Genomic DNA, 23,726 nt, shown 5'->3' on the forward strand with positions numbered 1-23,726 from the left:
AAGGAGGAGGAGGAGGAGGAGGAGAAGGAGAAGGAGAGGAGAAGAAGAAGAAAAGAAGAAGGAGAAGGAGAATGAGGAAGAAGGAGGAAGAAGAAGGAGAAGGAGGAGCTCCTTCTCCTTCTCCTCCTCCTTCTCCTTCTTCTTATCCTCCTCCCTCTCCTTCTTCTTCTTCTCCTCTTCTTCTTCTTCTTTCCTTTCATTTTTCCTCTTTCTTCTCCTCTTGTCCCCTTCTTCGGGCTAAATTGGCTAGGAATGCCTTTTTGGAGCTAATTATGTCATTTCGAGGATAATTAGCTAAGTATAGGTCATTTTTTATTAAATAGGTCATTTTGGAGCTAACTTAGCTAATTATGTCATCTAGCTATCTTTTATGTAAACATTAGAAATAACATACCTAAGTTAGGGTCAAGCACGGTGGCTCTGGCTTGTTTCACCTGGAGAAGGCTGCCCTGGAGAAGGCTCGACTGTAGAAGGGTTGTGTGATGCGTTTCGGGAGATATTCTGCACCAAACATCGTTTGCAATGTGTAGTTAGCATGAGGACACTCTTAAGATCACTCCACTGAAATGAAACTCACCGTCCCCGCCACATTAATGACTGGCATCAGCGGAGGGACTTGGCCGTTCTTCTCGCACATAGACTGTACATTTGGTTTCGACAAGTCAAACTTTTTATTTATTAATGAAACGGACATTCAAATGCAAGATTTGAAATAACATGAAGAAAAAACTTACCACGAAGATCTCGTATATGGCCCTGGTAGACGCATCATTCTGTGCCCTCCCCGCCTCCACCAATGCAGTCGTCCTCCAGCTCCCTAATTTCCTTATCCTTCTCCGCCATAGCCGCCTGCATTGCCTCTCTCTCTTTCTGAATAGCAGCCTACAACACAACTCATTGTTAGCAATGTAATCATATTGGTTCCAACGCACAACATAACGCGGAAAGATAGTTGAGTCCATTAAACTAACCTCGATGGCGAGCTCGACTGGCCGTGGACGACGTGTTATCTACGGACAAGAGCTCGTTTGGCGTGCCTTTATCTGCCGGAGAGTGCTAGGACAACGTATAAGGCCGTCTCCAATGGCGATCGAGCCATGGGGCCTCCAGTTGCCGGCTATCATCACCAACTCTCGATCAATAGGCCCCTCGCTCGGGTTAAAGTCCTCCCCTTTCCTCGCCTTCCCGTGATCTCTGTACTTCACGAGCTTGTCGTGGAGGAGATGTTGGTGAAGTTTTCTGGATGCTCGAGGTCAGACTCAGAGAATGCCTTGACCTTCTTGTACGAGGCAGTATGGGCCATCGCATACAGGTCGTACATCTGTGGCGCCTCCGTCTTATTGTGACGCGCCTAAAAGAGAGAGAAAATTTTATTGGTAAAGGGATCAAGATAGCATTAAGAATGAATTGCATGAGGCATGAAGCAAACCACATACCCAGTTCTCGCCAAATTGGATTAAGTTGACGCTCCCTTGATGGTGTGGCACGCCAACCATTTTGCCACGCCTCTCCTTGGCATTGTTGTGGCTGGCCTCCCACGTTTCGGAGCACCACTGATCCACCAAGGCCTCCCAATAATCCGTCTTATCCACACACCATCTCGGGGGCACCTAAGTTAATAAAGAGAAATTTGAGCGCGTAAGAACCAAATCAAGAAAACTAACTACAAAGCCTTAATAATATGTAATTACCTTCATGTAATGCTCCTTCTCCATCTTAGCATCACGTCACTTCGCCTTGTCAAGCCTAATACGCCGCGTGGCATAGTAGTCTCGAACAGCCTGCACCCGAGCCTCATGCCGAAAGTTTTGAAGTAGGCGGCGACATTCGCTTTCGATAACTTTGCCGCGTCCTCCTCGTATCCCTCCTCACACCTGTAGTAGGTCTGCAAACGAGACAACACCGATTAGTACAATAAATAGCTATGGTTGATTTATAATTGTGTGAAAGAGAAATTACCCAGAACTTTCGGATCACCATGTCCGCCCTCGTGTCACACAAAACACCGTCGATCTCCACCTCCGGCGGGGCCGGGGCACCCAAGTAGTGCTCCCAGGTCATTCCTACCTCTCGCTCCTGACCAGGCAACGTAACAAACCCTGGGAAGTTTTGACGGCAAAGAACACCAAGGACGTTGTTGGGCTTGCGGACACCCTTGGCAACAATCCAATCCCTACAGTATGACAAATTAAAGCAAAAACATTAGATATTTGAGAAAACGCGAAGGCAAAAGGTTAAATAAGAGTAAATTAACTTACTTGTCCCCATTTGGCCTAATCGACCACCTCTGCTCAGGGGTCGCTGGCACGAGCGGGAGCCCCGAACTACCACACTGGTAGACAGTAGCCCCCTCACCCAGCTCCTCGTCGCTACCAGCATGGCCACTTGGCTCAGGCCAGGTATCCCACTCGATCTCTTGGGACGTACCCTCATCCCTGCTTTGCTCCTGAGTCGCCTGGAAGGAAGCCTCTGGGACACGAGTCTCGTGGGTCGAAGGCTCGTCGACCTGAGGCTCGTCGACCCGAGGCTCGTGAACCAGAGACCGTGTAGCCTCCACCTCAGACGAATCCACCCTAGAAGTCCTGTGCTCAGGTGAATCAGCTTGGGGTGGTGGCGGAGACCGTGTAGCCCTACCTCTCCCGCGGCCACGTGTACCTTTAGTACAACATAAATACCAACATGAGTAATAAAATGTATATAAATACCAATATGCATACAACATGAGTACAACATAAATACCAACATGAATACAACATGTACCTTTAGTGCCTCTCGGCTTCGCGGGGGGTCGACCTCCTCTCACGGGGGGCGCTCCTTGCAAAGTAGAGAGAAGCACTCTCCGAAGATGCGAGGCAAGAATGGAAGTACCTATCCCATCACCCGCCGATGAAGAAGCAGCCGCGGAGTGCTTTCAACCCTTTCCCACCATCTTTCAACACCTGTCGTGACAAAGAGTAAATGAAATTAGTACAACATAAATACCAACAGGAGTAATAAAATGTATATAATTTAAGTGTATCATCGTCATAAATACCAACATGACTAATAAAAATTGAATACCCAACATGAACTCAAAATTTATATATAGTATAATATTGAATACCTGACATGAACTAATAACAATCGTCCTCGTCTATATATGCTTCGGGGTCAATAAATGCATCATGATCATCACTATCATCAATAAATGCATCATCATCATCACTATCACGAAGAACATGTGGAAGGCCACCATTATGTAATCGGTCAAGAAGTGACAGGTCATCCGCAGCAGTAACCTCTTCTTGTTCCAGCTCTTCCTGTTCGGGCTCAGGGGTTAAGACGGATTCACTGTCGCTGTCTACTTCAATGTTCTGGGGTGAAGTAGAGCGGTTCTTGAAACGTTTCTTGGACATACGTGTTTCTTGGAAGAATTCTCCTTCATATGTGTCTGGGTTAATGTGAGGTTCGTAATCCTCTTCATTGAGGGTAGGTGGTCTAAAATGTGGTGGCACTTCATAAACGACATCCCAACCTTTGAGATTTGGATCAGTTTGGCAGGCCCACGGTAGATAGAAAGCTTGTGTCGCCTGTTGAGCCGTAATATAGACATCGGGAACATCTAAGTGGGTGTTTTGGTTGATTTCGACTAGTCCTATATGTTCATGAGTCCTTCTAGTCTCCCTCGGCTCAAACCAATCACATTTGAAGACTACGACGGTCGGTGAGTTTTCACCATAGAATAGAAGTTCATAAATTGCTTCAACTCTTCCATAATACTCGGTGTCTCCTTCGCCGATAGCAGAGACAGAACAATTTGTAGTCTTTAGGTCGGGCATAGATAGCTCTTTGCCAAAGGTACGAAAGTCATACCCGTTGATGTTGTATTTGTCAAATGAACGGACCTTATAGTCAAAACCATTAGCGACTTGTCTCAACTCGGCGTCCATAGACTCTGCATCAGCCTACAAGTTTAATACGAAAGAATGGATGCATTAGCCGCAAATTAGACCAATAAATCAAATGGGCCCTTAATGGTAATTAATTACCCTTTGTTTGAACCAAGAGATGAAACCGGGATAGTCGCCTCCATGCTTTGCGAGAAGCTCATACTCTTCGACAGAATCCTTTTCGATGACCGCTCCATCCGAGAATTCGGCGACGTATCGACTATATCAAATATCCGGGAATAAGAGTAGTTCAAAGCAATTAGAAGTTGCGGAACAATAAATTACCGAGAATTTACTCGATGTACGGCCGCACTTCTGTTAGGTTGGTGAAGATATACAATGAAATGGTCCGCCATTCTTCGACATCCAACGATTTCCCTTTCGAAGCACCGGATGGTGCGAGCTTACCTTTGAATAGGCTGAGGTTGGATCGAACTTTTTCTCGATCGCCATCATTGTACCGAGGCTTCGGGTTATGCAAATGATGATTTTTGGCTTCGTAGTGTGCTGTCACGAAGTTTGCCGCCTCCTTAGTAATGAATGCCTCGGCCATCGATGCTTCAATTCTACATTTATTTTTACACTTAGCTCGAAGCGTCTTTTGCATCCTCTCAGTTGAGTAGCACCATCGATTTTGAACGGCCCCCCCATTCTTGCCTCGGTCGGGAGATGCAAAATCAAATGTTGCATTGGATTAAAGAAGCCGGTGGAAAGATCTTTTCTAACTTGCAGATCAACTCCGGCGCCAACTCTTCCATTTCATCTAGCACGCCAGGCGATAGTTCTTTCGCACAAAGAGAACGGAAGAAATAGCTCAGCTCTGCGAGTAGTAGCCATTCATCCTCAGGGATAAAGCCACGCAACATCACCGGCATTACCCGCTCAATCCATATGTGCCAATCATGACTCTTGAGCCCAAATATTTTCAATTTCTCAAGACTCGCTCCCCTCTTTAGATTCACAGCATACCCATCGGGGAACATCAACGGCATTTTCACCCACAATAGCATTTCCCTCATAGCTGGCCTTTCAAGATTGAACCATGCCTTTGGCTTCGCTATGCTTTGCTTTCCTTTCCGTTGTCGCAAGTTTTGGAACGGTCTATCACATAGAGCCTCCAGGTCGATTCTAGCCTTAGGATTATCTTTTGACTTCCCCTCTATGCCGAACAATGTACCAAAAATGGCCTCCGCAATATTCTTTTCAGTGTGCATCACGTCAATGTTGTGTGGGCAAATGAGGTCTTTGAAGTAAGGGAGATCCCATAAGCATGACTTGTGAGTCCAGGCGTATTCCGTATTATACCCTTTGAAGTATCCTGGACGCAAAGGATCAGGCTCGAGAGCGTTTAACTGATCAAGGGTCTGTTGGCCTGTCAACGCAGATGGTGCAGTGTTTTTGACAACTCTACCTTTGATGAAATTCTTCTTGTCTTTTCTGAACTTATGGTCAGGATCTAGGAATTGTCTATGCATGTCGAAGCAAGAATACTTGCGACCAGCCTGCAGCCAACGGAACTGAAGAGCTACCTTGCATGTGGTGCACGGGAACCTTCCATGCACACACCAACCAGCGAATAGCGCAAACGCCGGATAATCATGCGTCGAGTACATGTACCACACATGCATTTTGAAATTTGTTTTGGTAGCCGCGTCGTAGGTCTTGATCCCATTATCCCAGGCTTCTTGCAACTCATCCTTAAGCGGCTGCATGTACACATTCATATTCTTCCGCGGATAGTTGGGCCCTGGAATTATCAACGTCAGGAAAATGTTCTTTCTTTTCATAATCTCTCCGGGTGGCAAATTTAGTGGAATGACAAATACAGGCCAACAACTGTATTGTGCTGCCGTCATACCATACACATTGAACCCATCCGTGCTGATGGCAACTCTAGGTTGCCTTGGATCTTCTGATTTATCCTTATTGTTGGGGAACGTCGCATGGGAAACAAAAAAATTTCCGGCGCGCACGAAGACCTATCATGGTGATGTCCATCTACGAGAGGGGATATTCGATCTACGTACCCTTGTAGATCGCACAACAGAAGCGTTAGTGAATGCGGTTGATGTAGTGGAACGTCCTCATGTCCCTCGATCCGCCCCGCGAACCGTCCCGCGATCAGTCCCACGATCTAGTGCCGAACCGACGGCACCTCCGCGTTCAGCACACGTACAACTCGATGATGATCTCGGCCTTCTTGATCCAGCAAGAGAGACAGAGAGGTAGATGAGTTATCCGGCAGCGTGACGGAGCTCCAGAGGTTGGTGGTGATCTAATCTCAGTAGGGCTCCGCCCGAGCTCCGCAGAAACCCGATCTAGAGGCAAAACCGTGGAGATATGTGGTCGGGCTGCCGTGGCAAAGTTGTCTCAAATCAGCCCTAAAACCTCCGTATATATAGGGGGAAGAGGGGGAGCCTTGCCTTGGGGTCCAAGGACCCTCAAGGGGGTCGGCCGAGCCAAGGGGGGGAGTCCTCCCCTTCCAAACCGAATCCAACTAGGTTTGGAAGGAGGAGTCTTTCCCCCTTCTCCCACCTCCTCTTTTTTTTTCTTTTCTCTTTGATTTTCTTCCTATGGCGCATAGGGCCTTCTTGGGCTGTCCCACCAGCCCACTAAGGGCTGGTGCGCCACCCCCAAGGCCTATGGGCTTCCCCGGGGTGGGTTGCCCCCCCCTGGTGAACACCCGGAGCCCATTCGTCATTCCCGGTACATTCCCGGTAACTCCGAAAACCTTCCGGTAATCAAATGAGGTAATCCTATATATCAATCTTCGTTTCCGGACCATTCCATAAACCCTCGTGACGTCCGTGATCTCATCCGAGACTCCGAACAACATTCGGTAACCAACCATATAACTCAAATACGCATAAAACAACGTCGAACCTTAAGTGTGCAGACCCTGCGGGTTCGAGAACTATGTAGACATGACCCGAGAGACTCCTCGGTCAATATCCAATAGCGGGGCCTGGATGCCCATATTGGATCCTACATATTCTACGAAGAACTTATCGTTTGAACCTCAGTGCCAAGGATTCATATAATCCCGTATGTCATTCCCTTTGTCCTTCGGTATGTTACTTGCCCGAGATTCGATCGTCAGTATCCGTATACCTATTTCAATCTCGTTTACCGGCAAGTCTCTTTACTCGTTCCGTAATACAAGATCCCGCAACTTACACTAAGTCACATTGCTTGCAAGGCTTGTGTGTGATGTTGTATTACCGAGTGGGCCCCGAGATACCTCTCCGTCACACGGAGTGACAAATCCCAGTCTCGATCCATACTAACTCAACGAACACCTTCGGAGATACCTGTAGAGCATCTTTATAGTCACCCAGTTACGTTGCGACGTTTGATACACACAAAGCATTCCTCCGGTGTCCGTGAGTTATATGATCTCATGGTCATAGGAACAAATACTTGACACGCAGAAAACAGTAACAACAAAATGACACGATCAACATGCTACGTCTATTAGTTTGGGTCTAGTCCATCACATGATTCTCCTAATGATGTGATCCCGTTATCAAGTGACAACACTTGCTTATGGCCAGGAAACCTTGACCATCTTTGATCAACGAGCTAGTCAACTAGAGGCTTACTAGGAACAGTGTTTTGTCTATGTATCCACACAAGTATTATGTTGCCAATTAATACAATTATAGCATGGATAATAAACGATTATCATGAACTAAGAAATATAATAATAACTAATTTATTATTGCCTCTAGGGCATATTTCCAACAATATGGCCATCATCACGTGCTCCTTGATCTCCATCACCAAAGCACCGGCATGATCTTCTTGTCACCGGCGCCGCACCATGATCTCCATCAACGTGTCGCCATCGGGGTTGTCGTGCTACTCATGCTATTACTACTAAAGCTACATCCTAGCAAAATAGTAAACGCATCTGCAAGCACAAACGTTACTTTAAAGACAACCCTATGGCTCCTGCCGGTTGCCGTACCATCGACGTGCAAGTCGATATTATCTATTACAACATGATCATCTCATACATCCAATATATCACATCACATCGTTGGCTATATCACATCACAAGCATACCCTGCAAAAACAAGTTAGACGTCCTCTAATTTTGTTGTTGCATGTTTTACGTGGTGACCATGGGTATCTAGTAGGATCGCATCTTACTTACGCAAACACCACTACGGAGATATATGAATTGCTATTTAACCTCATCCAAGGACCTCCTCGGTCAAATCCGATTCAACTAAAGTTGGAGAAACTGACACTTGCCAGTCATCTTTGAGCAACGGGGTTACTCGTAGCGATGAAACTAGTCTCTCGTAAGCGTACGAGTAATGTCGGTCCAAGCCGCTTCAATCCAACAATACCGCGGAATCAAGAAAAGACTAAGGAGGGCAGCAAAACGCACATCACCGCCCACAAAATTTTTTTGTGTTCTACTCGAGAAGACATCTACGCATGAACCTAGCTCATGATGCCACTGTTGGGGAACGTCGCATGGGAAACAAAAAAATTTCCTACGCGCACGAAGACCTATCATGGTGATGTCCATCTACGAGAGGGGATATTCGATCTACGTACCCTTGTAGATCGCACAGCAGAAGCGTTAGTGAACGCGGTTGATGTAGTGGTACGTGCTCACGTCCCTCGATCCGCCCCGCGAACCGTCCCGCGATCAGTCCCACGATCTAGTGCCGAACGGACGGCACCTCCGCGTTAAGCACACGTACAGCTCGACGATGATCTCGGCCTTCTTGATCCAGCAAGAGAGACGGAGAGGTAGATGAGTTCTCCGGCAGTGTGACGGCACTCCGGAGGTTGGTGGTGATCTAATCTCGCCAGGGCTCCGCCCGAGCTCCGCAGAAACGCGATCTAGAGGCAAAACCGTGGAGATATGTGGTCGGGCTGCCGTGGCAAAGTTGTCGCAAATCAGCCCTAAAACCTCCGTATATATAGGGGGAAGAGGGGGAGCCTTGCCTTGGGGTCCAAGGACCCTCAAGGGGTTCGGCCGAGCCAAGGGGGGGAGTCCTCCCCTTCCAAACCGAATCCAACTAGGTTTGGAAGGAGGAGTCCTTCCCCCTTTTTCCACCTCCTCTTTTTTTTCTTTTCTCTTTGATTTTCTTCCTATGGCACATATGGCCTTTTTGGGCTGTCGCACCAGCCCACTAAGGGCTGGTGCGCCACCCCCAAGGCCTATGGGCTTCCCCGGGGTGGGTTGCCCCCCCCGGTGAACACCCGGAACCCATTCGTCATTCCCGGTACATTCCCGGTAACTCCGAAAACCTTCCGGTAATCAAATGAGGTCATCCTATATATCAATCTTTTTTTCTGGACCATTCTGGAAACCGTCGTGACGTCCGTGATCTCATCCTGGACTCCGAACAACATTCGGTAACCAACCATATAACTCAAATACGCATAAAACAACGTCGAATCTTAAGTGTGCAGACCCTGCGTGTTCGAGAACTATGTAGACATGACCCGAGTGACTCCTCGGTCAATATCCAATAGCGGGACCTGGATGCCCATATTGGATCCCACATATTCTACGAAGATCTTATCGTTTGAACCTCAGTGCCAAGGATTCATATAATCCCGTATGTTATTCCCTTTGACCTTCGGTATGTTACTTGCCCGAGATTCGATCGTCAGTATCCGCATACCTATTTCAATCTCGTTTACCGGCAAGTCTCTTTACTCGTTCCGTAATACAAGATCCCGCAACTTACACTAAGTCACATTGCTTGCGAGGCTTGTGTGTGATGTTGTATTACCGAGTGGGCCCCGAGATACCTCTCCGTCACACGGAGTGACAAATCCCAGTCTCGATCCATACTAACTCAACGAACACCTTCGGAGATACCTGTAGAACATCTTTATAGTCACCCAGTTACGTTGCGACATTTGATACACACAAAGCATTCCTCCGGTGTCAGTGAGTTATATGATCTCATGGTCATAGGAACAAATACTTGACACGCAGAAAACAATAGCAACAAAATGACACAATCAATATGCTACGTCTATTAGTTTGGGTCTAGTCCATCACGTGATTCTCCTAATGACGTGATCGAGTTATCAAGCAACAACACCTTGTTCATAATCAGAAGACCCTGACTATCCTTGATCAACTGGCTAGCCAACTAGAGGCTTGCTAGGGACAGTGTTTTGTCTATGTATCCACACATGTATATAAGTCTTCATTCAATACAATTATAGCATGGATAATAAACGATTATCTTGATACAGGAATTATAATAATAACTGTATTTATTATTGCCTCTAGGCAATAATTCCAACACTTATGTAATGCATCGAAGTGCCTCCACGCAAAACCATCTGAAGTGTGTACTAGCATCTTGTTGCCATCCGCATCTAGTTCGGTTCTTTTGCCCAATTTGTGCCATGTCATCTGTCTGGCCGTCTCTTCGACCATGAAAAGACGTTGAAGTCTTGGTACGATTGGCAGATATCAAAGAACACTAATGGGGATTTTGGTCTGATTCTTCTCACCCATGCCGTTGTCTACCACAATATACCTGGAAGAATTGCAAATGGGGCAATAGTTCAAGGCCGCATACTCAAGCCTAAATAAGGCACATCCATTCTCACAGGCATGTATCTTCTCATAGGGCATCTTAAGTACACGGAGGATTTTCTCTGACTGGTACAGGTTTGCAGGCAGTACATGGCCTTTGGGTAGAAAGCTTCCAAATATCGCCATCATCGCGTCGTAGCATTCTCTGCCTAGGTTGAATTGAGCCTTCAGAGCCATTACTTGCGCGATGGCATCCAGCTAACAAAGCTCAGTCTGCTCGTGGAGAGGACGTTTTGAAGACTCCAGCATTTCATAGAAGGCCTTTGCAGATTCCTCCATCTCATCGTCCGAATCACGAGCATCATCAAAGTCTTGCACCATGTCTTCAATCCCGGTACCATGCTCGTCGGTGCGACGACGAATCACCTCAGCTCTGGCATGTTAGTCAGACTCACCATGAAAAGTCGACACCGTATAATTAGGCGTAAAACCCCACTTCTGCAGGTATTTTCCCATTTCAAACTCTGCCTGCTTTTTCCAGTTGTGGCAGTTGGGACAGGGGCACCATGTTTTATGCTGGCCATTTGCAAATGCGGCTCTCACAACCCCCCTGGTTTTTGTTAACCATTCATGGGTCATGTCTTTCTGACTAGGGTGACCAGTGTACATCCAAGCACAATCACTCATGTTGCCTAGCTACCTATGGGGGCACAAGAAATAAATATATAATTCATCATCTATATTCATACGCTAATCAAGTTTGTCAGTTTTATTACGTCCATGCAACCTACGCGCTAATAGGTAAAGATAGGTCCTAATCCCACCCGAGTATGTGTAGACTGGGTTCGTTTTCCCATGCTCTGCTCCAGATGCGACGCAGAATTTCGGCAGCACTTCCCCGCTGTTCTCCTGATACACGTCTCGGCAATAAGCAGAGATGATGTGTACCCGGAGAACAACAGGGGAGGCACTGACGAAATTCCGCATCGGATCCGGAGCACAGCATACGAGAAAAAACAAACCCAATCTACACATACCCGGGCTGTCCATGGATAATGTTGGACAATTCGAAAGGATGGCGGTTATAAATATGCCAAGAAATGCATATTTATAGATGTCGCCCTTTCGAACGGGAGACGCATACTGGTCACGCATACTCATGATTGAAGAAACCTATAGCTAGCAAGTTTCATCGGCACGAAGACCGGGACACAACAAATTAAGGGGGTACGAGGAGAAGTCATTTGTGCTCATCAACAAACGCAAGGGCGGAGCTCGTTCAACGCACGTGGAGGTCGTCGAACAACTGCACATTGAAATTCACACGATCAACACAAATACGATGTTTTTATAGTTAACATAATCGGAAAATATGTGACCTAACTCATAATTTACAAAATTATGACCCCGTGGGCCTCTAGAAGGCCGAAAAGCACCTTCTCGTTCAACAGAAGGCAGAAGAGGTGTCGGGGGTCGGGGCTTAGTGGCGTCGGGAGTCAGTGCCGTCGAGGGTCGGTGATGTCGGGTGTCGGTGGTCGGGAGTCGGGTTAAATGCGTCGATGGTCGCGGGTCAGTGTCATCGGGGGTCGAGGGTCACTAGCGTCGGGGGTTGGGGTCTTTTCGATCAACAAGAGGCCAAAGAGGTGTCGGGGGCCCGGGGTTGGGGGTTAGTGGCGTCGGGGGTCGGGGGTAGGGGGTCAGTGGCGTCGGGGGTCGGGGGTCAGGAGTCGGGGGTTGGAGGTCGGGGGTCGGGGGTCAGTGGTGTCGGGCGTCGGGAGTTGGGGGTCGGGGGTCAGTGATGTCGGGCGTCGGGGGTCGGGGGTCGGGAGTCGGGTGTTAGTGGCGTCGGGGTCGGGGGTCGAGGGTCGGGGGTTGGTGGCGTCGGGCGTCGAGGGTTGGTGGCATCGGGCGTCGGGGGTCGAGAGTCGGGTGTCGGGGGTCAGTGGTGTCGGGTGTCGAGGGTCGGGAGTCGGGTGTCAGTGGCGTCGGAGGTAGGGGGTCGAGGGTCGGGGGTTGGTGGCGTTGGGCGCCGGTGGTCGGGGCCGCGGGTCGGGGGTCAGGGTCCTCTTCTTTCTTCTTCTCCTCTCTCCTCTTTTTCTTCTTCTTCTTCTTGATCATCTTATTATTATTATTCGTCTTTTTTCTCCTCCTCCTCCTCCTCCTCCTCTTCTTCTTCTTCTTCTTCTTTCTTTTATCTTTCTCCTCCTCTCCTCTTTCTTCTTCTTCTTCTTCTTCTTCTTCTTCTTCTTCTTCTTCTTCTTCTTTTTCTTCTAGTTTATTATTCTCTTATTTTCTTCTAAGTTTTTTTTCTATCTATTTTTTTTTCTTTTCTATCTACTTTTTCTACCTAATAAACTAACTATATAATTTAACATAAAAAACAGAAAAAAAAACTAAACCTAGCACTAAACTACATATTCTTCTTCTACTTTTTCTACTTTTTCTATCTAATAAACTAACTATCTAATTTAACATAAAAAACAAAAAAAACTAAACCTAGCACTAAACTAACTATCTAAGTTTCTTTCTATTTAGAGCAAATTATTCGGATAAAACCTAAGAACACTAACCTAAAACCTAAGAACACTAACCTAATATTATCTACACTACATACATAATTTAATCTATCAATTAAATAGCAAAAAAAATATGAAATAGGGAAAAAACAAAAAAAATAGAAAAACACTAACCGAATGTTTGGCGCTGGTGTCGCCGGCACACGGGAGGTCTGGCTGGGGTGGCGACCGGGAGGGAGGTGGGAGGGGGCGGCGGCCGGGAGGGTGGTGGGAGGGGCCGGGAGGGAGGTACGAGGGGGTAGGCGGCAGGGAGGGAGGTGGGAGGGGGGAGGCGGCTGGGAGGGAGGTGGTAGGGGGTGATGGCGGACGGGAGGGAGGTGGGATGGGGCGGCGGTCGGGAGGGAGGTGGGATGGGGGTCGGCCGGGAGGGAAGGTGGGAGGCGGCGGCGGCGGACGGGAGGGAGGTGGTGGGGGCGGCGGCTGGGAGGGAGGTTAGAGGGGGGCGGAGGTCGGAAGGGAGGTGGGAGAGCGCGACGGCCGGGAGGGCGGTGGCGCGGGTGGCTGGGGAGGGGAGCTACGGCGGCGGCGGGTCACTGGGGTGGGCGGCGGCGCGCGAGAGAGAGAAGGTTAGGGGAGGCCGTCGGTGGGAGCCCTTAGGGAGGGTCGTGGGGTGGGATGTCCCCTTTGCCGTCTGCAAGGGGAGGGTGGCGGACGGCAAAGGGGCGGGTGGGTGGGGTGGGGGTGAGCTGTTAGGGAGCGCCCCTTTGCCGTCTGCAGAAGCTGGGAGGCAGACGGCAAAGGGGTGGGTGGGGTGGGGCGGGCTTCGGCCGTTAGGGTGGCGCCTCTTTGCCGTCTGCGTGCTCTTTGCCGTCCGCCTCTGGGGCCTTTGCCATGCGTCAGCAGACGGCAAAGAGATGGCCGACGGCAAATAAAACATTTGCCATCCGCAACCTCTTTGCCGTCTGCTTTGCGCCAGCTGATGGCAAAGAAGCTCTTTGCCATGTGTCAGCACACGGCAAAGGAAAGGCACATGGCAAATTTGTGAATTCCAGTAGTGAGGGTTGCGCCGAGGGAGAGGGAAAAGTCTATCTCCCAAGGGCCAAAACCCCTCTCTATTTATAGGAGGAGGGGGAGGGGGTGCGCCACCCCTAGGGTTCCCCCCTAGGTGGTGCGGCAGCCACCAGATGGGTAAGGGGGGCGGCGGCTAGGGTGGGAGGGGGTGGCGCACCAACTGATGGGCCTAAGGCCCACGTGTGCCTAGGGTTGCCCCCTCTCCCCACCACTTGCGCATTGGGATGGTGTGGGAGGCGCAAGCCCACCTAGGGGCTGGTTCCCTCCCGCACTAGGCCATCTAGCTTTTTGGGGTCGTTCCCCCCTTCGGTGGACCCCCGGGGCCACCTCCGATGGTCCCGGTGGTCCCGGTACGTTACCGTGACGCCCGAAACACTTCCGGTGTCCAAAACCATCCGTCCTATATATCAATCTTTACCTCCGGACCATTCTGGAGCTCCTCGTGACGTCTGGGATCTCATCCGGGACTCCGAACAACTTTCGATAACCTCGTATAACAATTCCTTATAACCCTAGCGTCACCGAACCTTAAGTGTGTAGACCCTACGGGTTCGGGAGACAGGCAGACATGACCGAGACACCTCTCTGGCCAATAACCATCACCGGGGTCTGGATACCCATGGTGGCTCCCACTTGCTCCATGATGATATCATCGGATGAACCACGATGTCAAGGATTCAACCAATCCCGTATACAATTCCCTTTGTTTGTCGGTATCGAAGTTGCCCGAGATTCGATCGTCGGTATACCAATACCTTGTTCAATCTCGTTACCGGTAAGTCTCTTTACTCGTTCCGTAGCACGTCATCGTGTGACTAACTCCTTAGTCACATTGAGCTCATGATGATGTTCTACCGAGTGGGCCCAGAGATACCTCTCCGTCACACGGAGTGACAAATCCCGATCTCGATTCGTACCAACCCAACAGACACTTTCAGAGATACCCGTAGTGCACCTTTATAGTCACCCAGTTACGTTGTGACGTTTGACACGCCCAAAGCACTCCTACGGTATCCGGGAGTTGCACAATCTCACGGTCGAAGGAAAAGACACTTGACATTAGAAAAGCTTTAGCATACAAACAATACGATCTAGTGCTATGCTTAGGATTGGGTCTTGTACATCACATCATTCCCCTAATGATGTGATCCCGTTATGAATGACATCTAATGCCCATGATCAGGAAACCATGATCATCTATTGACTAACAAGCTAGCCAACTAGAGGCTTGCTAGGGACACTTTGTGATCTATTTATTCACACATGTATTACTGTTTCCTGTTAATACAATTATAGCATGAACAATAGACGATTATCATGAACAAGGAAATATGATAATAACCATTTTATTATTGCCTCTAGAGCATATTTCCAACACGAGCGACGCAGGGCTCCTTCACTGCATGCATGGCCTGGAACGAGAGGCGCAAGGACGAGGCAGGGGCGAGGCGGGCGACGCCGGGGCGAGCGAGGGCGCCAGGACGAGGCACGCCGTAGCCGGAGACGGCTCGCCAGGACGGGAGGAAAAAAAAAAGCTATAATGGAATACAGTTCTATTTTACGAGGTATTTTCTGTTCGGGGCAATTTCGCGCCGTAAAAACATTTTACAGTGTACATTATACACGTTTTTAAGACCCAGTTTTTATAAGATGTGTTAAAGCTGCTCTAACGCGTGAATAAATGCAGGAGAATGCAGGCATCACTGATGGGCCTCGGACTACCTTTTACTCTTAACCATCTAGCCCCATGTTGGTTCCTGGAAATAATATTAAAGTAAAAAATACATATACAACTTTAAACATAAAAAATACATACTAACATAGAGAGCACATGCCATTACCAGAGTAGTTATGACATGCGTTGGTGTAATGAGAAACGCCCCTGATGTGTTATGACTTATGAGTATTGATTAATTTTAGAGTAAGTTTCACCTTTTATCCTCTGGTTGTACATTTGTGACAAATATTATCCTACTTAGTGAAACTTTCATCAAAATATCATATTTTAGAGATTATTAGCATGGTTTTCCACCTGTTTTGCATTTTCCTTGTTTATGTTAGATATGATCGACATGGTGCGTCAATGATTCGTAAAAAATCCTATAAATATCGGAGGGTATCATTAACGATCATGTCGAGACTTTTTTGTCTATTTTTTCCATTTCTCATTATTGTCCGCATATATTTGAATTCCGGATGTCATCTCATACTTGCATGATGGACACACATCAGAAAACGAGGATTTGAAGCTTTCAAAAGGGTTATTTTAGATGAATTTCCACTCGATGGGATAATTAATGTCACAAATATACAACTACAGCGTAAAAAGTAGAATTCATTCTTAATTTTAATTTTGAAAATTGTTAGTGAAGTCAATAATTGATGAAACTTTCCATGTTGTACTTCTACTATTACGATTTGAGTGGACTTGGGTTCAATTTTGAGCATGTTGCATTGGCTTTGCATTGGATATTGTATAAAAAATCTTCTATTCTTAAATAGCTAGAACTATTACCCGACTTTCCTCTTCATGCAACAATGTCACATCATGAAGTTATATATGTAGTTTATAATCTTCTATTCTTAAATAGCTAGAATCAATTATCCAATTTTCCTCTCCATGCAACAATGCCACATCATCAAGTCATGCATTTTTTTTGAAAAGGCGGATGACCCCCGGTCTTTGCACCTAGGAGATGCATGCGACCATTTTGTTGATTATTCCCAAGGACATTACAAAGTAGGACAACAATGTGTCTGAATCTATATCTTGACAACATGTGCCGCTACTCCTATCCATATGATGAAGGGGGTGGAAGCTGGATCAAATACCCAAACATTTCACCTAAGCCTAACATCTAAAGCCGGAGGCCCCGACCGAGCCACATACCGGGTCCGGGGCACAAACCGGTCTGACGCACTCACATGTGTCGCCGCCACCATCTCCCACTGGTTCATCTTGAGAGCAGATTGAGGTGTCAGCCTTTGGCAGGTGCCTCCGCCATCGACGCCACCATGATGTTAAACGACTACCTCCACCTACGCGAGTCCATCTCCAAGCAGCGGACGCAGATCCATGCTAGGATAGAGCCGCACCACCGTCTTCGTCCACCACCCACAAGCGCCACCTAGCCCCAAGGTTTCCAAAGCGGCGCCTTCAATAAGGGAACGACGCCGTGAGCGCCGCCGCCGCCTAACAAAGTTAGGGCTTTCACCCGGGAGACGTAGGGGAAGGGGAAGTGAGGGGATCAGTCCATACCAACGCCTCCAAGGAGGGGAACGACGCCCTCACGCGTCGCCGTCAACGCGGTCGGCCATTGCCGGCCAGGGATTTCGCCCGAACTAGATCCCCGCCACCAGCAGCGCTTCCTGTACATAACCGACGACCCAAGGAAGCGCGGCCCGACCAGGCTAGCACGCACGCCGAACAAGGGAGGAGGGGATGCGCCAGATCGCGTGCACCGCAGAAGCCGCCGCCGGCCGCCAATGACCACCGCAGAAGCCGCTGCCGGCCGCCAATGACCACCGGATCCCGCCGCCCGCGCGGCCGGGATGCCAGATCCACCGTCCGCACGGCTGCTAGCTTGCTGTGCCTTGCCCATGAAGCCGCCGCTCGAGATCCGGGGTTCCCCACGCAGAAGCAGGGCAGCCAAGGCCCCGCCGCCACGATCCTTGGAGCCTCGGGCTTGCCCGGCAGCTGCCTCACGCGGCGGCGAGGAAGGGAGGGGGAGGGAGTGAGGCCGGGGGCGGCTAGGGTTGGGAGGGTTGGTTTCTGAGTCGGTGATACCTCTAAACTTCCTCACCATCAAGTCATGCATGTAGTTATAAATTACTTTTTTTATTATTCTCTTCATGCAAAACATATCTTCATGCATGAATTTTTTCTAGGTAATTAAGCAAGACATTTTTATAATGATTTTTTACATTATCATTAGTTTTCTAACATTTACTCATATACTTTTAACAAATTTTCCATAGCAATACGCGGGGCATCGTGTAGTTATTTGAGTTAACGGAGGTAATCCAAGAAAACACCGATGTTTGAACAAATGCAAGAGGTTTACCGTTCATGTTGTTGTACATGGCAGATACACCTCCAAGATATTTAGATAGCATTTGAATATATGACTTACATATATTTATATATATTGCTTTTTGAGTAAGAGTTTAGTTTCTCGAAATTGTACCACAGTAGCTGCATTGGGCGGTGTTACACGCGCCTCCGGGTGGTTCATTATACACACGTGGACCGATCCTCAAAAGAAAAAATCACACATGGACCGTATTCAAAACCACTAGGTCATACTGACACTCCTATGGTTTAACCGGTCCACCCACTTGTCTTACGCCTCTCTCACTATCATGTCGGCACGAGCAGATTATTAAATAAAAAACTGGAAAGCACCTCCCTTCTCTCTCTCCACACACGTCTCTCCCTCTCGCTGAAAAGAAAAACCTACAAAGTCTGTGTATGACCGTTCAATACTTTGTTGATACCCTAATACATTATATATGATTTTGATATACGTATCCTCAAAGATTTTTTACATTTAAAAAATAAAAGAAAAAAATGATGATACGGGTATCCCAAAATATCACCATTCAGTATTGCTTGTGTCTTAAAATTACTTGTTGATGTTGCTGCTGCCTCCTATTGCTATGAAAAAAGATACAAGTATACGTCATGACATCTTTTAGCTTTCTTCATCATTATTTGGGCATTATTGATGTGTATTGCTTGCTGATTTTAATTATCGGCATGTTCATAGGAAGAGTTTTTATATATTTGTTGTTATGAGAATAAAGACCTCAATGAAGATTGTGCTCTTTATATCGTTATCAAGAAAAAAAGTTCTTAAATGTTGAAAAAGGAGTAGTACCCCCTCCATTGTTTGGCTCACTCACTCGTGCAATTCAACATTGTTCTTTATATATGTTTGTCATTTGACAATCTCAAGTTCTTAACTTTAAAAAATTTATTGATTTTATGTTGTCATGTTAATAGGTATTACAGTCCAAATTAGGTTGGGTAGTCAAGTTATCCCTTAATGATAGTGAGATTTCAAAATGAAAAATAAGGAGGCATGGAAGCAATTAGGCAACCAGTGAACGATATTTTGATATTATCTCACACATTTTATTATGTTAGTTTTAATTTTATGTCATTTTATTATTATTTGTATGTGTTTGCCGATGCATTGTTGTTTCTAGAAATTGTCGTATTCCGTATTGTCGTACCCGTATCATCGTACCGGTGTCGCCGTATCGGTACTTCATAGAGAAAAACCCCACCCCACTCTTGTTGTCGGGGCTGCAAAGGTCGGCCATAATGAGTCGCCTTACTCGGATGCGAGACACCTGGCTCCTATGTTTGATGACTCCCCTCCGCCATCCTCGAGAGTGGATTCTTAAAGCACGGGCTTTCAGACACCCATTATCCTTACCCTTCAACATTGCTTTGAGATCCGTACGATACAACTAACTTACAATACCAAATTTTCTCTTTTTTGCTTCTTCTAAATAAGACAACATCTCAACTTCAAACTTTGCAAGAGATCAAAAAATTCCAACTAAAATGTGGGAAAAAACTTTTATATTTTTTGGTCCAATATAAATGAAATTAGCTTTCTATATTAAAAAACAACATTTTTAGTATTTATGATGCACGAAAAAATCTACAAGTTTTATCTCACAATTTAGTTAGAATGGTTTATTGTCCTACAAAATATAAAGTCCATATGTTGTTTCATATGGAAGAAACAAAAAAGACAAAAGTGTTTGCACGAATCGCGATGTAGAAATGATCGAGACGCTAGATAGGCGGGTGTTCTTAAGCCTATGCTTTCTCAAATGTTTACCCTTCATCCCCGCCCATCGTCACCGCATCCCCCTAAGGTTGACTCGGTCATCGTCGAGGCCGGGCCTTCCATCGCAGCCACCTGTGATGCATTCTAAGTCGAGGCCTACCACACCCCCTCGACCTTGACCTCGTGCTCCATCTGCCCGGTGCCCCAGTCGTCACCCCTCGGGGAACCGACTTGACTTCAATGGCGGGATCAAACGTTGGCTAGCCGGTAGGACCAATCACGCCGGCGGCGCCGGTCTTCCTCACATCCCAGTGGTTCTCCCGCTTCCACTGCCTCCATTCCCCATGCCGAAACCAAGGAGGAAGAGGAGGAGGCGATGGTCCCTGCAGCAACTACAAGCTACGAGATGGAGTTCGCGCCCCGTCCCATTGTCGACACCAGGCATCAGCGGATTCGTCTAGCCCACTCCTACGTGAAGGAGGTGGCCATGCTCGAGGCATGCATTGTCCACCCCGAGCTCGATGCGGCTGCAAACAGCGCCACACAGTCCGCCGTGTTGGAAATATGCCCTAGAGGCAATAATAAATTAGTTATTATTGTATTTCCTTGTTCAGGATAATCGTTTATTATCCATGCTATAATTGTATTGATTGGAAACTCAAATACATGTGTGGGTACAGAGACAACACACTGTCCCTAGTGAGCCTTTAAGGACTGACTCGTTGATCAAAGATTTTCAAGGTTTCCTGGCCATAGACACGAGTTGTCATTTGATAATGGGATCACATCATTAGGGGAATGATGTGATGGACAAGACCCAAACAATGAACATAGCATGTGATCATGTCAGTTATTGCTACTTTGTTCTGCATGTCAAGTATCTGTTTCTATGACCATGAGATCATGCAACTCCCAGACACCATAGGAATGCCATGTGTGTATCAAACATCACAACATAACTAGGTGACTATAAAGGTGCTCTACACGTATCTCCAAAGGTATCTGTTGGGTTGACGTGAATCGAGATTGGGTTTTGTCACTCTATATGACAGAGAGGTATTTCTAGGGCCCACACGGTAATACAACATCACAATGAGCTTCCAAGCAATGCGACTAAGGAGTTAGCCACGGGATTTTGTATTACGGAACGAGTAAAGAGAATTGTCGTTAACGAGATTGAACTAGGTATGGAGATACCGACAATCGAATCTCGGGCAAGTAACATACCAATGGACAAAGGGAACAATATATGGGATTGATTGAATCCTTGACATCATGGTTCGACCGATAAATATCTTTGTAGAATATGTAGGAGCCATATGGGCATCCAGGTTCCGCTATTGGTTATTGGCCAGAGAGTGTCTCGGTCATGTCTACATAGTTCTCGAACCCGTAGGGTCTGCACACTTAAGGTTCCGTGACGATTTGGTATTAATGAGTTATGTGTGATGGTAAACGAAAGTTGTTCGGATTTCCGGATGAGATCTCGGATGTCAAAGGGAGCTCCAGAATGGCCGGCAGGTATGGGAAGTCATATTTTGACTACCGGAAAAGTTTCGGGTTTTTCTCGTATTGTACCGGGAAGCTTCTAGAAGGTTCCGGAAACTTCGGGAGGAGTCCGAAAGTCCACCAAGGGTTCTACCAAATCCCAAGGGTTTGCATGGGCTGAGGGGAGACATCCTGGCCTTATTGGGCCAAGCGCACAAGTCCCTCAAGGCCCATGCAGTTGGGAAAGGTGGGAAGTCCACCTTTGTATGGAAGGGAAGGAGGGGGACTAGGATTCCACCTCCTCCCCCTTGGCTGTGCCCTAGGTCTTGGAGGGGCTGTTCCCCACGCCCTTCAACCTATATATAGAGGGGAGGGGGAGCCCCAAGCGTACACACGAAGCCCTTGGCGCCCCTCTCTCTCCCTATATCGTTTTCTCCTCCGTTTGCGGTTTCAGTAGCGCTAGGCGCCGGGATAGCACCACCACAACCGCCTCCATGTCGTCGTGTTGCCGTAGAACTCATCTACTACTATGACCTCACTCGCTGGATCGAGGAGGCAGAGACTTCATCAAGATATACGTGTGTTGAACACGAAGGTATCGACTGTTCGACTCTTGATCGGGATTTCATGGGACGGATCGTGAAGATGTACCACTACATCAGCCGTGTTCTTTAACACTTCCGCTTAGCGATCTACAAGGGTATGTAGATGCACTCCCCCTCTCGTAGATGTTAGTATCCATAGATTGATCTTGGTGTGCGTAGGAAATTTTTTGTTTTCCATGCGACTTTCCCCAACAGTGGTATGAGAGCTAGGTCTACGTGTAGATGACACCTCGAGTAGAACACAAAGGAGTTTTTGGGTGTTGATATTCAGATTATTGTCCTCCTTAGTCTTTTTTTGATTCAGTGGTATTGTGGGATGAAGCGGCCCGGACCAACCTTACTCGTCCGCTTACGAGAGACCGGTTCGATCGACTGACATGCAACTTCTTGCATAAAGATGGCTGGCGAGTGTCTGTCTCTCCTACTTTAGTTGAATCGGATTCGACAAAGGCGGTCCTTGGAGAAGGTTAAATAGAAACTTGTGCATCACCATTGTGGTTTTGCGTAGGTAAGAATCGTTCTTGCTCGATACCCATAGCAGCCACGTAAAACATGCAACAACAAATTAGAGGACGACTAACTTGTTTTTGCAGGGTATGTTCTGATATGATATGGCCAAATACATGATGTTATATATTTAATGTATGAGATGATCATGTTGTAATAGTTAATATCGACTTGCATGTCGATGCTACGGCAACCGGTGATTCGTCCATTTGGCATCATGCTTTTATATCGATATTTATTGCATTATGGGCTATTATTACATGTTATGGTACAATACTTATGCCTTTTCTCTCTTATTTTACAAGGTTTACATGAAGAGGGAGAATGCTGGAGCTGGAATTCTCGAGTGGAAAAGGAGCAAATCTGAGAGACCTATTCTGCACAACTTCAAAAGTCCTAAAAACTTACGGAGACTAGTGTTGGAATTTTAAAAAAAATTGGGGGAAAGAAATATCAGAGGGGACCCACCAGGAGGTCACAAATCACGGGGGCGCGACCTACCCCCTGGCCACGCCCTGCAGGCTTGTGGGCCCCCTGGCAGGCCTCCAGTGGCCATCTTTTGCTATATGAAGGGGTTTGACCTCGAAAAAATCACATGGGAGCTTTCGGGATGAAGTACCGCCACCTCGAGGCGGAACTTCGACAGAACCAATCTAGCGCTCCGGCGAAGTTATTCCGCCGGGGAAACTTCCCTCCCGAAGGGGGAAATGAAAGCCAAGTCATCACCAACGATCCTCTCATCGAGAGGGGGTCAATCTCCATCAAAATCTTCATCAGCACCATCTCCTCTTCAAATCCTAGTTCATCTCTTGTATCCGGTCTTTGTCTCAAACCTCAGATTGGTACCTAGGGGTTGCTAGTAGTGTTGATTACTCCTTGTAGTTGATGTTAGTTGGTTCACTTGGTGGAAGATCATATGTTCTGATGCTTAACGATTATTAATACTCCTCTGATTATAAAAATGAATATGCTTTGTGAGTAGTTATATTTGTTCCTGAGGACATGAGATATGTCTGGCTATAAGTAATCATGTGAATTTAGTATTTGTTTGATATTTTGATGAGATGTATGTTGTCTCTCCTCTAGTGGTGTCATGTGAACGTCAACTACATGACACTTCACCATTATTTGCACCTACGGGAAGGCATTGGGAAGTAATAAGTAGATGATGGGTTCCTACAGTGACAGAAGCTTAAACCCTAGTTTATGCGTTTCTTCATAAGGGGTTGATTTGGATCCATATGTTTCATGCTTTGGTTAGATTTATCTTAATT

This window comes from Hordeum vulgare, chromosome 2H (genome assembly GCF_904849725.1).
Source record: "Hordeum vulgare subsp. vulgare chromosome 2H, MorexV3_pseudomolecules_assembly, whole genome shotgun sequence".
Classification (NCBI taxonomy): Eukaryota; Viridiplantae; Streptophyta; class Magnoliopsida; order Poales; family Poaceae; genus Hordeum; species Hordeum vulgare.